Source organism: Aythya ferina, assembly GCF_964211825.1.
Source record: "Aythya ferina genome assembly, chromosome: 2".
In the NCBI taxonomy this organism is placed as follows: domain Eukaryota; kingdom Metazoa; phylum Chordata; class Aves; order Anseriformes; family Anatidae; genus Aythya; species Aythya ferina.
In genome coordinates this window covers 62,484,194-62,498,239 of record NC_140297.1, presented here as the reverse complement: position 1 = coordinate 62,498,239, position 14,046 = coordinate 62,484,194, and positions in this window count along the sequence as shown.

Here is a 14,046-nt window from a genome sequence, read left to right as displayed (position 1 = left end):
CCCCGCGAAACACCTTCTTGTCCGTGAAGTTACACAAGCTGGAGTTTGTGCGCGTGTGCACACGGTATTGTCTTGCAATAAATGGAGCCTTTTAGCCAGGGCAAGCGAGACTGATGTAGGAATGTAGGAGATCGTATCTGGGGGAAAAATCAATATTAAGATGTACAATTGCTCCCATGGTATTGAAAGAATTAGTTGATCTGCATGCCAAATGACAGCCCCCTTGATAGCAGGGATTATGTGTCCTGTCTTTCTAGGCTGTGTTCTGTTGGGGCTGTTCTCCGGCTCCCTGAGGCAGAGATAATCTAATTAGTACAACAAAGACCAGGGCAATTTAAAGAAAAAGGGAGGGGAGGTTGGCAAGAGGGGCTGCGGGGAGGTGGATGCCAGAGTGTAACGGCAGAAACATGCTCTGGAAAAAGTTGCAGAGGAGGAGGGAAAACCTGGGAGCACAATGTAATCATCGGTTTGGCTCCACAAACATTGGAAACGCAGAGCCACCAGGCTATTACCAGACAAGTCCCAAATTAGCAAGTGCTTACAGCCTTCATTCAAACACACCCTTGGAAAAGAGGAAGCTGAGGAAAAGGCACGGTGGTGTCAGTTGGAGTGGACAGGAGGTGGCTTGAACCTGGATCTGCATTTCCACTGCAAAGTTGCAGGCACCTGCTGCAACAGGTGCTTGCCAACTATTAAAATTAATTATTAAGTATCAGCATCGCTACTGGGCCTTATATATAGTACGTGTTAGCTGGAAAGAGAGCTGTATTTCCCTCCTGGGTACAACCACGACACTCTGAAAGGTTTTGCAGGTGTTGTGCCTGCTCTGTCAGTGCATGCTATCAGCCCCATCAGCACCAGGTTCCCTGAGAGCTGTGACCACTTTCAGTGAGACCCAGATGGATGGGGCTGGGGGAAACATCCTCAGTGGGTGCAAACTGACCCAAGGGCAGAATAAATGCCCTCTGAATAAATGATGATGTCATAGAATAGAGTCATTGAGGCCCAGCTCTGGGCTTGTGCATGATATTTTTTGTCTGACTTTCTGGCAATTTATATTAATACCTGAATATTTTCAGTCTTGCTTTCACTGTCAGTTTTCCCTATGCAAGATGTACACCGCAGCCCTAGGCGTTTGCAGTTCATTCCCAATCTTTTCTGAAGTGGAGATCCTGGATTTATCCTTTGCTTTATAAACATGTCCCTGAAGTTTAAATCTGAACTTAAATTCAACTTTATTTCAATACCAATTGCCTGAGGTGCTTTGGTGGTTGTGTCTAGGATTTTGGTCCAGTTCTCCCTCCAAGGCAAATATTGCAATTGCTCTACCATGCAAATGAATGCAGACAGTTTCAGGCTGTATAATCTGGTAGATTTAAGGGACTGAGTGGTGAAGGAAGGATCTTTCACATCTGGAAGTTGCCTTTTCTCTTCCAAAGGATCACGAGCACAAGGAGTTCAAGCATTTTTGCACAGCTCCCCACTGACCCTTAAGTTCATGTCATCAGACCCAATCTTGTTGTCTTGGCAAGTACTCACACAAATAAGAGCATGTAACAATGGGGTCTTTCTTCTAGCAGCTTTCCTCTCCCTCTCCCCTTGTCCCTTGCTGCTTCCCTCTCCTACACTGGAGATACAAAATTTGGAGACAGCAAGGATGAGATCACTGCTTTGCAAGAAGTGACAAGAAAACTGGCCGCACGGCTCGGGGCTCTGCGGAGCCTTTTCCCAGGGAGGAGATCTGATATTATTTCCCCATCTGCAACTGCATGGAGACATCAGCACTTTGGAGACGGTGCTTGCCAGCCACTCTAGTAAGAGTGCAGATAAGGTGTGGAGACGAGGAGCCATCAAAACATGAATGTCTAGCACAGACTTCGCATTCCTGGCTTTGCTGTATTTGCTTACTTCAATCACATGCGCTTATAAAGTGTAATTAGCAAGGCATGGTCTTGGCCCATTTTGGGGAAGAGAGCAGTCTGATTTGGGGATGCTGTGCGGGTCCGTATTGTCCTTCACTTCAGTTGTGAATACAGATATGAATTTATAAACAGGTTTTAGATTTGCGCAATGCTTTAGAAATAAATAAAACTAACTTATTCTGTGAGCAATGGAACTGAGGACTCCAGATTTTCTATGCATTTCTGTGCCAAGACGGCCTCAAAGCCGCAACTTCAGGTTATTATTCCCCATGTGCATTTGCTAGGGCTTTCTGCATCCCTGCACAGTGCTGTTGCATTCACCTGAGACACCAGGTAAAAACCCTCACCCCAGCTGGTGGCACAGACCCAAAATGGCCAAGCATCTCTTGGATTTGTGCTGTCACCTTTCCTTCAGCAGAGATGTTGAATATGTACTCCCCTCCTCCCTCCAGTCCCAGTTTTCACCAGAACTGTAGGAATTTCCTGCACTGACCGTCTGGACTGAGACGTATTTTTGCAAGTGTGTGTTCTTTGTTTTCACTGAAATAGAATAAAAACAAACCAGCAGAAGGAAATTCAATAAAAATTGCATTTGATAGACCCAGAAAAAAATTGATTTTTTTTAAAGAAAGACTACTGTTTAAAAGCCAAGATGCAGACATTCCTTACCATCCTGCTCCCATTGAAAGTTCAGATTGAAATTACTTAGAACTCAGCTCTTCATACCTGTGTGGTTCCTTTCACTTGATTAAAATCAGCAACAAGAAGACTGTCAGGGGTTTTCTCAAGCATCCTGCAAATGGGTAGTAACTTCTTCACAGTTTACTTTCTAGTACTGTGCTTTTATGTTCTGGTTCATTAAGGTTTGGAAAGCTTTTTTTTTTTTTTTTTTTTTTTTTTTTTGAACTTTTGTCCACCACATGCAATAGACTGCTGCTCTCTAGCTGGGGATTCAATGTACCATCACTAAAACCCAAGAAGTCACCCTGATGCAGGACTCTGTGGCATTTATGTCAGTTGGAGAACCATCATCCTTTGTGCAACCACTGCAGCAAAATGTGGGCTGCTGCTTATACTAGTAAGCTTTTGTATCAGTCAAGGGCAGAAAGCTGACATTCTTCTCCCTGTAAAACCTAGCAGTTTGTTATACTTTTCTAATGAGGAGTTTTGCATCGAGTGACAATTGCTGGAACAGCTCCGGCTCACTGTAAGCAGCATGTTCCAAGTGCAGCTCCTTGGTTTGGCAGATGGTGCAATTCTTGATAGAAACCATAGTTAAGTGCCTTGGGATATTGTGCATTCTGCCTAATTGCAGTTTAAACAAAAATGTATTGCAGTCATTATGCCATTATGTTCTGAGAGTATAAGGAATAAAACAGAGCAAATCAGATAAAGCTGGGCGAGACTTGAGCTGTCTGCATCGGAATGTTGGCAACTGGGTCTCTCACCCGTGCAGGCCACAAAGATAATTTCCTGACTACTAAGTAGTAGTTGGTTTAAAATAAAATCTATTAGCTTTTCCACACTCAGGGGAAATGTCTATCAGCAAAACTGATTAGAGATAAGGGTAAGCAGATGTCAAAACAGAAGACCACCAAAGAACTGAGGTCCTGAAGTGAATGAGGAGAGATCCAGCAGGTAGTAAAAGTGGGGTGGATTGTTATGGCCTGATCCAGGGCCAAGGGATGGTAAGATTGGACTCTGTATCTTGTATGTGAGGAAAAGTCTGCCTTCCACAACCCTTTTTTTTTTTTTTTTTTTCTGAGTGAATTCGTGTGTGCAAGAGTTTGTTTCACAAACTCTTTCTTTCACCTAATGATTGAATGGAAATTAAACTAATAGGGAGAACTAAGAGTCCTGGGAGGATGTTCCACACAATTTCTTGCTTTTCCTGTAATCACAGGGAAGCTGATTTCAAACAGTCTTCCTCTGCAGAAAGAGCTTCTCTGTAGGACTCCAATCTGTCACAGACTTCAGCTTAACTAAGTCCTTAGTTTATGGGACCACATAAGGTCTAAAATAGGAAATTATGTTTTGATGGAATTTCCATTGCAGGAGCTGATCCAGAAACTTCATTATGTTGTAAGAATATGTAGGCTTTATCAATGATTTACAGGTTAAATTATTTTTAACCTGATTTACAGGATAAATTATTTTGTGATGTCAAGTGATTTCTGTGGGGTTGGGATGACATTTTTCACCTTGTTTATCCTTAACTTCATATCAAAAGATGTAAAATCTCAGGTTTTGTGCTCAGCCCTCTTCTCTTGCTTTCCTTTGCGAGCTAGAAGACAGTCAAGCTGCCTTGGCACTGTTTTTGGAGAGATGCCATGGAAAGAGGCTTCATGGAACCTTCCCCAGCTTGCTGAATTTTGGCATCACTGTACAAGGCTTGTGTGAGAGGTATTAACTCATGCCTAACCACAGTTTTACTTCTCAGCTTTGCTTCTTGGCCAAAGATGAGATGCTGGTGGCCAGGAGGTGTGGAGACCAGGGCACAAATCTCCTGCCCTCCCTGTCAGCCTGTTGTCATGCCAGAGCACAGGGAGCTCAAAAGGGAGCTCAGTCTCTCCCTTGCATTTTTGCTCACCTTAATCCTGAAACTGTCACATGAGGATGCAAGAGAAAGCTTTTCCAGGTGTGGAGCACTTTTGGCACCAGCTTTGACACCACACATTGCAGGTTAAGCTCTGAATTTCACACAGTTTTCCCATTCCTACAGCTATTGAGGGTGCTCCTCTCTGAGGCTCCCAGCAAAAAACTGACATTGCTTAGGCTGGGTCCAGACTCATCTGTGCTTATTTGAAACCAAGGAAGTTTTTTTTTTTTTTTTTTTTTTTTTTTTTTTTTTTTTTTTTTTTTTTTCCTGACTCATAGAGCTCCTCTGTTTCTGTTTGGGTTTCCCTGATTATCTGTGGCAGCTCCACATCCATACCAGGAGGCATGGCCAGGGCCGGATCATAGCCCATTAGATGTGGGGCCACCCTTGATGCATGCAGGTCGTGCTGCGACCGCATAGGACCTGCAGACATAAGATCTGCTGGGGTGGGGGGAATAGGGAGAAGGATGTGGTCCAAGGAAAACCAGGGGCAGGGAAGCACTGGATTAAAAATATGTTATGTGATAAGATTGTTACAGGATGAATCCTTATCGAGGCAAAGGCCACTCACAGGGATCTGTTCCATTACCAATTTGCAAGTACCTTGTAATAGCATCATCAGAGAGAGCATTCTCCCTGGGCGGGGGAGTTAACATGGTTGGCTTCCATGCCTGGTTGTTTCCACTCCTCTTTGTGCCAGCCCTGATTTTGTTATCTGATGTGGGGGGTCAGGATAACAGTGGGGTCAGGACCCATTGTTCATTGCCCCCATTCTACTCCCACACCCTACCAGGACAACTGCTGCCCCCACAAGAGACAGTAACTGAATATGCAATGGCTTTTCTGCTCAGCCATTGCATGAAAGGAGCTGGAAAAGGCCAGACAAATCCCAGGAGGATGCTCTGCATGTTTTTACAGCAGCTTCCAGCCTCCAGCAGGAAAACCTGCCTTGTTTTGCTGAAGGCCAGTCTAGACCAAAGCAGCAGCAGCAGCAGATGATGATAATGATGATTATCATTATTATAATTCTGAAACGCATGTCTCCTCTCCATCATTGCAGCAGACAGGGACAAGGTGAACCACAGTGATAGCCCTTCTCAGCTCAGCTTGTCCCTAGGTTTTGCAGCAGTTGCGCCTGCACCCATTTGAAGATGTCAAACCCTTCAGACCCTTCAGCTGCCATCCAAGAGCTGGGCCTGGGTTTCAACATGCCCATACCAGCCAGACTCCTCCAGCCTTCCCACCTCAGAGCGGCCACACAACTGCAAGAGAAGATTTACCTGGTCTTCACAAACCATTGTAGAATACTGCTGTTCAGCACCCCTGTGCACATGATGTGAAGGCAGAGGGAAGCTGTACTGTTCCCAGGCACAACCTTCATCCTTGGCTATCACCATTCCTTTCAAGGAAAAATGTGAATGCCAACAAGGACATTAGGAAAAAAAAAAGGTACAAACTACTGTTTTCAAAATTTTCTTAACGTGTTTTCTTTAAAAAATGCAGAGCTTCATCCTTACTGCTGTTAGTATGAAGAAGAGAAACTGATGAAAGCCACAGTAGATTTGCTTCATTGGATAACATAATACATCATTCAAAAGGTAAGTTGCAAACAGTGGTCCTAATCTAATAACATTAACCATAACCTCTGCTCCTCCCCCCAAATCCCAGCCACTTTGAAAAAAATCTGTCTTCTTGTCCAGTGATAAGTGATTTTTTTATTGATGTGATATATCCAATAGTGAAATGGATTTTCCTTTTTACAAGGTATGACACTTTTTGCTACGGAGTATTTCCATTACAAGAGGCTTTGATTGATTCAAGAAGAGTCCTAGATAATAGCAGGCTGATCAAGAATAAATCAGCGTGAATGTTGATGTAGAGTTCCCACTGTTTCTAAGTGGGTTAAATACCATTCCTACTAAGAATGTGTAATATTTGGAAAGGTTGCTGCTTGTAAAAGAACTACAACCTTATATCATTTGCTTTCCCTCAGCTTGGCAAATACTCATATTTTTCACTTTTCCTTCAGGTAGAGATTGTCCATATGACCTGAAAAACTTTACTCTTTTGTAACGACTAAAGTTGAAGGCAAACAATAGTGGCCTATGCCAAATATTGATCTGATCCTCAAAAGGGATGGCCAGCTGCAAGCTACTTTAAATGGAAGCTGTATGTGGTTCAGGCTGCCTTTTGATCAGACTGCATCACTTTCTGTCTTATTTCTGTGTTGAAAAACAGATATCTGTCTTCCTCAGGGAAAGCTGAACCATGTCACCCTGCTCCTTTTTCCCCTCCCTCCCTTAATTCTTCCTTATTTACCTGCTCTCACACCAGTTGCTGGATAATGAATATATCACTTAGTCTACATTTTTTTTTTTTTTTTTTTTTTTTTTTTTGTGAAAGCAGAGAAAAACATGCATTTCTGGAGACAGAGCTTCTCTGACTCACATGATACAGGGTGCTTCACCAACAGATATCATCACTGTGCTGAACTGCAGCATGCCCCTTTTTTGGTGCAATGCCTGCTCAGGCGGAGCATGGGCATGGTGGGGAAGGGCTGCCAGAGCATGTTCACAAAGACACTTATTGGAGGGTTTTGGTCATTTATAAATAGCTAATGGATGTATTTTTCTGTCTCATGCTGTTGCTGGAAAGCCATTTGGCCTTTGTGAACTTTGTGAAGAAGAGTGGGCACTCTTCTCTCTGTGTTTCTGCCCAGAATGAGCAGCTATTTATCCTCCAGCACAAGTGTACTTGCCATAATATTTTTAACTTGCCTATTGTAGAGTCAAGTCACATGCAGACCTGTTACACCTCTTCATGTCCAGACATCTAAAAATATGGGATGGAAGTAGCACTTCTCAAGGCCTCTCGTGCCTCATGGACACCCCATGAGGAACATGGTTTATTCCCCATTATGCCAAGGGAGACAGACCCACCATGAGCTGGTACTGAATAGATGGACTCTGTTTCAGGCATGCTCATCACCTCTGTGTTTTGGTGGAACAGTCTTTGGTGTAAGCAGCTCATTGATGATTGAACTGGAATTAGTGCGTGCAGCACAGAGCCAAGCTCGGCTCTGCCTCCAGCTCTTCACTGTCAGCCAACCTTGCCGTGACCACAGGCTGGGACCAGTACCAGTCCAGAATTGCTTGTCTTAATCACAGCTATTTTAGTGGAGACTACAGCTTCCGTGGGAGTAAATTGTCAGGATTTGGGAAATGCCAAACAGAATCAACTGAAAAAGTAAAAATCTTTTTGTTGGCATTCCTACACCACAATTTTGATGTTTGAGAAGCCTTTTCCTCTCACTTACACCCAAAGACAGTCAATACATTAAAAGCACAGCTTTGCTCCAAAATGGTCCATTCTGGATTTGCATGGGACTTTATTATTTTTAAGAGAAACTGGCTTACTTCCAAATTAATACGCCAGAGGCTGAATGAGCTAAATTTAAATACCAAAGTATTTTGACTGGATATTTAACATTAACAGCAATCTCATTTATTTTAGTTAGCATTTTCACTTATTTTTTCAAAGTTAAGCTAGACCTACTGCGTAAGAATGAGTGTTTCATTAATTTTTATAAGAGTTATAAGAAGCATATGTTTTAAAGCTCTACTTTGTAACATAGCAAAGTATATTTTAGACATATTTATTTACATAATAGCCACATTAAAAGAAATTTTCATATGGAAAAATATAGCGATACCAAGCAACAGTTCCCACAAAGTTTAAAAAAATATATTAATGATATGGAGTGAAAAGAAACAGGAAAAATTTTAAAAATGAAATGAGAGGATGTGATTTTTTTGAAGTGTTCAAAGTGAGCACATTTCCACTCCTATCACAAAGCCAGTGGAAGCAGAGCAGTCTACAGCAAACTAAGAGAAATCATGAAAAAAAAAGCCCTTTGAAAGAATTGAAATATCTCACTTGGAAATGAGATTTTCATCTTGAAAAGGTGAGAAATGTTGGTTTTGGCATTGATGTTCTGACAGGTTTTGGATCAACTAACATTTTGTTAAGTGCAGTATGCAATATATATAAAATATGTAAAATAAATTATCTTATTATAGTATATCAATAACTGAAAAACATATCAAGTTTTGACAATATCAACAAAAGAGTTAACACAAAATGGCCAAACCTCTTCTGATGAACAATTTTGTGAGATATTTTAGATTTTGACAAAAAATCACACTTTTCTATGGGAAAAAAACAAAACAAAACAAAACAAAAACAACAACAACAAAAACAAACAAACAAACAAAAAAACAAACACAACAAACAAACAAACAAACAAACAAACCACAAACAAACCAAACCAACCAAACAAAAAAACTCACCGACCTCTCCAGCATTTTATCAGCTCAAAGGTACTATAAGTATCATTGAAAAGTGTTACGGCTAATAAACATACTACATCAGCACATCATTCTACAAGAGTTAAAGACCAGCTACTGTAACCTCCATTTGTCTAGGAAAATTTAGAACAAATCAACAAAACAATTTGTTTTTACAGGCTCTCAGAGCTTAGAAACTGTAAGTCTGGCCTTACCAAGAATTTGAATTATCTTCTAAAATAATTTGTACAAGATGCACTAAAGATAGCATACATATATAAAAGATGTATTTTTTGCACTGCTTTGACTGACATACTGTTGCTTCTGTAAGCATGCCTATTAAATATTTGAGGCTATTTTCATAATCTAAGATTTTTCATTGAGGATGTGGCTTTTTTTGCATCAGGTACATTTTTTGAGGTGAGCACAAGTGATTAATTTTTTCTATGAATGCTGGGAGAACATCACTAAGGTCAACAGGAATTTTGCTTTCAAAAAACCTACAAGACTGGACCGATTATGTCCAAGACCTAATGGACCTATTACAGAGCTTGAACCCATTAGGCTTGAAAACCACTAAGTGTGAGCCAAAACCCAAATAAATTGGCAAGTATATCAGGAAAGCAACAAAATCATCACTGCCCTGTTATTCCAGGGGTTTATTTCCTTGTGAAGTAACAGTGCTCGTAACATGTTCCTGCAGAAAGTTGTGTAACATCCTGCTGCATGAAGGCATGCATTCCTGGAAGATCGGAGGTCCTGAGAATGTCAAAAGCTCTTGAAAACAGGTCCAGCTTCTACTTTGCCAGACACTATGGCAAAGACTACTCTGGGAGCTAATTTTGGATAATGAGCAATCAGCAGGAGCAGAACATCCTGTAAGTATCTACAGCTGAACCCTCTTAAACAAGATTGGGATCACCCAAAGCTTTTCTCATGGGTGTTAATATAGGGATTAAAGTTCACAAGAAGCTCATGGTTTTATTTTTGTCTTGTCACGTGCAATGGCAACTAGGCAGGAAAGTTGTCTTAATGCATTGATGTTGAGGGTCATATGCACAGAATGCAAGATCTGCTTATGTTGCAATAACGGCTATATAAATTTAGTCATGGCTGTTGTATAAATGGACTTGGGCAAAGATATGGCAGCATACTGAGAAATATTGTTTGGATAAACTTACTTTCATTGGAACATCTGCTTTAGTTTGCCAGAATGCCTTGAAGTACTAGTTATATGTAAAACAGATATTTTCATGGATATTTGTAACCTGCAAATGTGCACTCTATCGCTGTGAGAGATGCCTCTTCTGAGTTGGCAATGGCTACTGATAGCATTGTATACTGGCAGATTCTGTCATCTTCAGTTTTGTATGCTTTTCCCCACAAAAGCCAGTCTGAGACTTCCTACACATATAAATATATATATATATATATATATATTTTGTGCAACTTTTTGTGGGGAAGAAGGGAGCGGCAGGAATCACCAATGTTTGGAAGGTTATCTACTCAATAAAATATGTAGGGGTGTTTCTTCCACTTTCTGTTCCTGTTCTTTCTCACCTTTGTATTTAAAAGACTGTCTCAAACAGATAGGATCCTAAGTGAATCTTATCAAGGTCAGAGCTTGCTGTTCTGGCACAGATTTGAATACGAGACTTTGTAGATATCTGATTCCCAAACATCTTTGGAAGCCATGTTTACCACCAGTAGTTTGCCTGTAATTGTGGTTAAATTTCTGCTTCGTTTCATTTCCATTTTTAGGAGATGCATCCAATTTAGTTTAATCTAATAAAAAGCTAATTTAATTTATTCTAATCTAAATTTAAAAGGGTTGTGTGAACAATTTTTTTGTTTTGGATTTTGTGTTCTTGGCTAGCAAGCCAAACGCTGAGAACAATTGAAGTTTTCAGGTGATTAATTTAAATATTTCAATTTTTCAATTTTTCTCTCTTAAAACCAAGTTACTTGCTTTACAAGTTACTTGCTTTAGAAGAAATTAATCTTTTTTTTTTTTTTTTTTTTTTTTTTTTTTTTTTTTTTGGCTGCCTACAATTTGGTGATTTGAACTTAAATCACTCAAATGTGCTCAAGTAACAGAATAGATACTAAAGAGTGTTTTCTTTAAAACCACTTGGTGAACTTACAGGAATTAGTTCTTTGCACACATTGCTAGCTACATGCAGCTTTGAGATTACAAGCTGTGATTTGGTAGCTCAGCAATAGACATGCTGTTTGATACACCTCCATACCTGGGTCTCCTATATATTTATATCATATCTACTAGCCTTGTCCTGATGTCCCATGTGCCCTGGGATGTGTGAGTTGGGTGCCTATGCAAGGGAAATTGATTTCAGCCACTTCTGTCCATTTAGTCTTGAAAACAACTATCTCCATGTTTGAATGCTGAGGAGCATTAGGGCCTGACAGCCTTGTTCTTTCTCATTGTTTTATCACGAGCAATACAACAACCAAATATTTGTCTAAAATATTTTTAATAGTTTTTGTATGTATGCAGAATATACGTAAAGGGTTGAGACTACATAATTTGAGGCAGGAATTCCTTAACAAATCTGCAAGAAAACGCAAACTAGAAAGAATTTGTTATGCAATTTGTCCCAAACTATTTTACAGTTGTAAATACGTAGATTTTATATACTAACTGCTGAAATTCTTTATGTAAATATAGGGTGATGTGACAAGGAAGAAAAGCAATAAAGAAACTCAGTTTTATAAATAGTTTCAGCAGATGTTCTTGAAGAATGTTCATGTGTTTTTGAGTCCTTGTATGATAGCTACACACAACAAAAGTTATAAATGGTCTAGAATGGCACATAGTAAAAGCATGAAAAGTGAACCCAGAGGGAAGTCAACCATTAACTTCAGAAGAAGAAAAGCTTTTGAAGTTGGAAATTTGCTAGCTATGGAAGCTTTATCAATGCCTTACCATTTATGGTTTGCTCTCCAAATGTGATGCTGGGTTAAGGGCAGAACAGCTGGAAAGAGAACAACTTTATTGTCAGCTTCATGGGCCTCTGATTACAAACACATGAGTGCATGGCACACTTAAGTGGCAGTCAGACCTGCAAGTAGGCTATGCTGAAGGTACGTCACCAGTCATGCAGTTCTGCAGGATGACAACACTTGCAAGTAACTAGGACTGCAGCAATGTTTGAAGAGCCAATCTTTGTAGTTTATTTTACATAGAAAGGAAACAGCATGTCACATTCTTCCCTCATAGTATTATGAATAAAAAGTTTTAATATTGCAAAATGAAATATATGATACACATGGGTTTGTGTGTATACACACAAAGTATGTGTATATACATACAAGTATATATAAATATACGCGTGTACACATACATACATCTGTATGCATTTATATGGTGCCAGTGCATTCAGAAGGCTATAGCCAAACTGCCTAAATAGTGTCCTGGACTTAGTCCAAATTGTCCTGCCTGTGTGAAGAAATCCTTTAGAATATATTAAATAACTAATGAGAAAAAGAAGCTAATTAATTGAAAGCCAAGGAAATGTGGCAAGATTCATACACTTTTTAGACTACATCCCTTTTTCAGAAAGTGCAGCATATGTGACTGTTAGCTATCTGATATTTTTTCCTAAATATAAACCCTATATAATTCAGACTATTGTTTTCATGTTTACCCTTTAAAAACCAATCAAATTGTAATAAGCAAATAATAATTTGCTGTGTGACACAGTAACAAATACTGTGTTACTGCTTTGTGTTGTGTCAAGGTGTGTGGTGAAGCATAGCCTGGTGTCCAGCTTCCACTCTGCCCCACAAACAAAATCCATGCAGAAGTTAGTGGGTACAATAGCTTCACTGCAACTGATCTGACGGACAAAAAGATACGTATTTTTTCTGTAATTTCACACATCTTAAATAATACCAGGCATAACAGACTTACATACTCCCCATTAACTATAAATTTCAGATTTTGAAGGCAGAAGAGTTTCTGCTTGATATTTATTCTGAATCTTTTATCATTGTTACTCTGCTTAAAACTAATATTATCTCTTTTTGACTCTTATGTTACAAAATCATTTTAATAACTTCAGCTATATATTGGTGTTCAATTTGTCTGAAACCAAATGGGAATGATCTATGCCCTCAATTGTCTCCAAAAATTCAGCCATAGCTAATAAAGATATTGTAATGAATTGGTGCTTAATTCAATAGCAATTTTAGCTACAGCACTAAATTCCTTTTTAGGTACTGTTTAACCAAAGAGCAAATGGCAGTAGCAGAGTTGCCTCTTTAGGTTATAAATACACATAGCAAAATTATTGACAAGCCAATGAGATAACAAGAAAGCCTATCAAGGATCTGTGGAATCAGATATGGAAGAATCCAACTTTTATCTCCCACTGCTCCTTGTTGATCATCACTGCTCTCCATTTCTGTACCTTTCCTGCATATTTAGCAAGTGCGAGGTCAATATTAGCCCAGGATTTTTCCACTAACATCTATTCTAGCTGACAGGGATGGCGACAGCCTGTTATCTTGGTTGCCACAACCCCTGAGGAGCCTCAGACAGGGATCCTGTAGCACTCAGGGTGATACAAAATATAGAGACTGTCTCTTGGTCTGCCTCAAAGCAACCGCAGCCTAAATACATGTCACAGATCCCACCCTGCAGATAGCTGTAACAAATGAATCACCCCGGCACTTGCATACTCAACACCCACCGCTGGCACAGGTAGTGCTCCAGGCAGTGGGATGCAATGCTGATGCAATGGGTTGCGTGCCTAAATGGACGTTGATTTCTCAGTCTTAAAGCAGCACTAGCGATACTTCGCCGCTGGCATTACCTTTCAGCTAGGATTTGAGTTAAACTATCAAACCTGATGCTTTCTGGTGATGCTTTCTGAGTTGCTCTCTTTTTATTTTATTTTATTTTATTTTATTTTATTTTATTTTATTTTATTTTATTTTATTTTATTTTATTTTTTATTTTTATTTTTTTTATTTTTATTTATTTTTAATTTTTATTTTTTTTTTTTTTTATTATTATTGGTTTATATTGCCACATCCTTTAAAAATGTATACAAGAGACAAAACACCCTCCCCATGGAAGTCATTTATTTTCCCTCCATATGCACATCCCCACACTTACTCACACATCTATTTAATGTAAATAGAGTAGGTAGGGAGA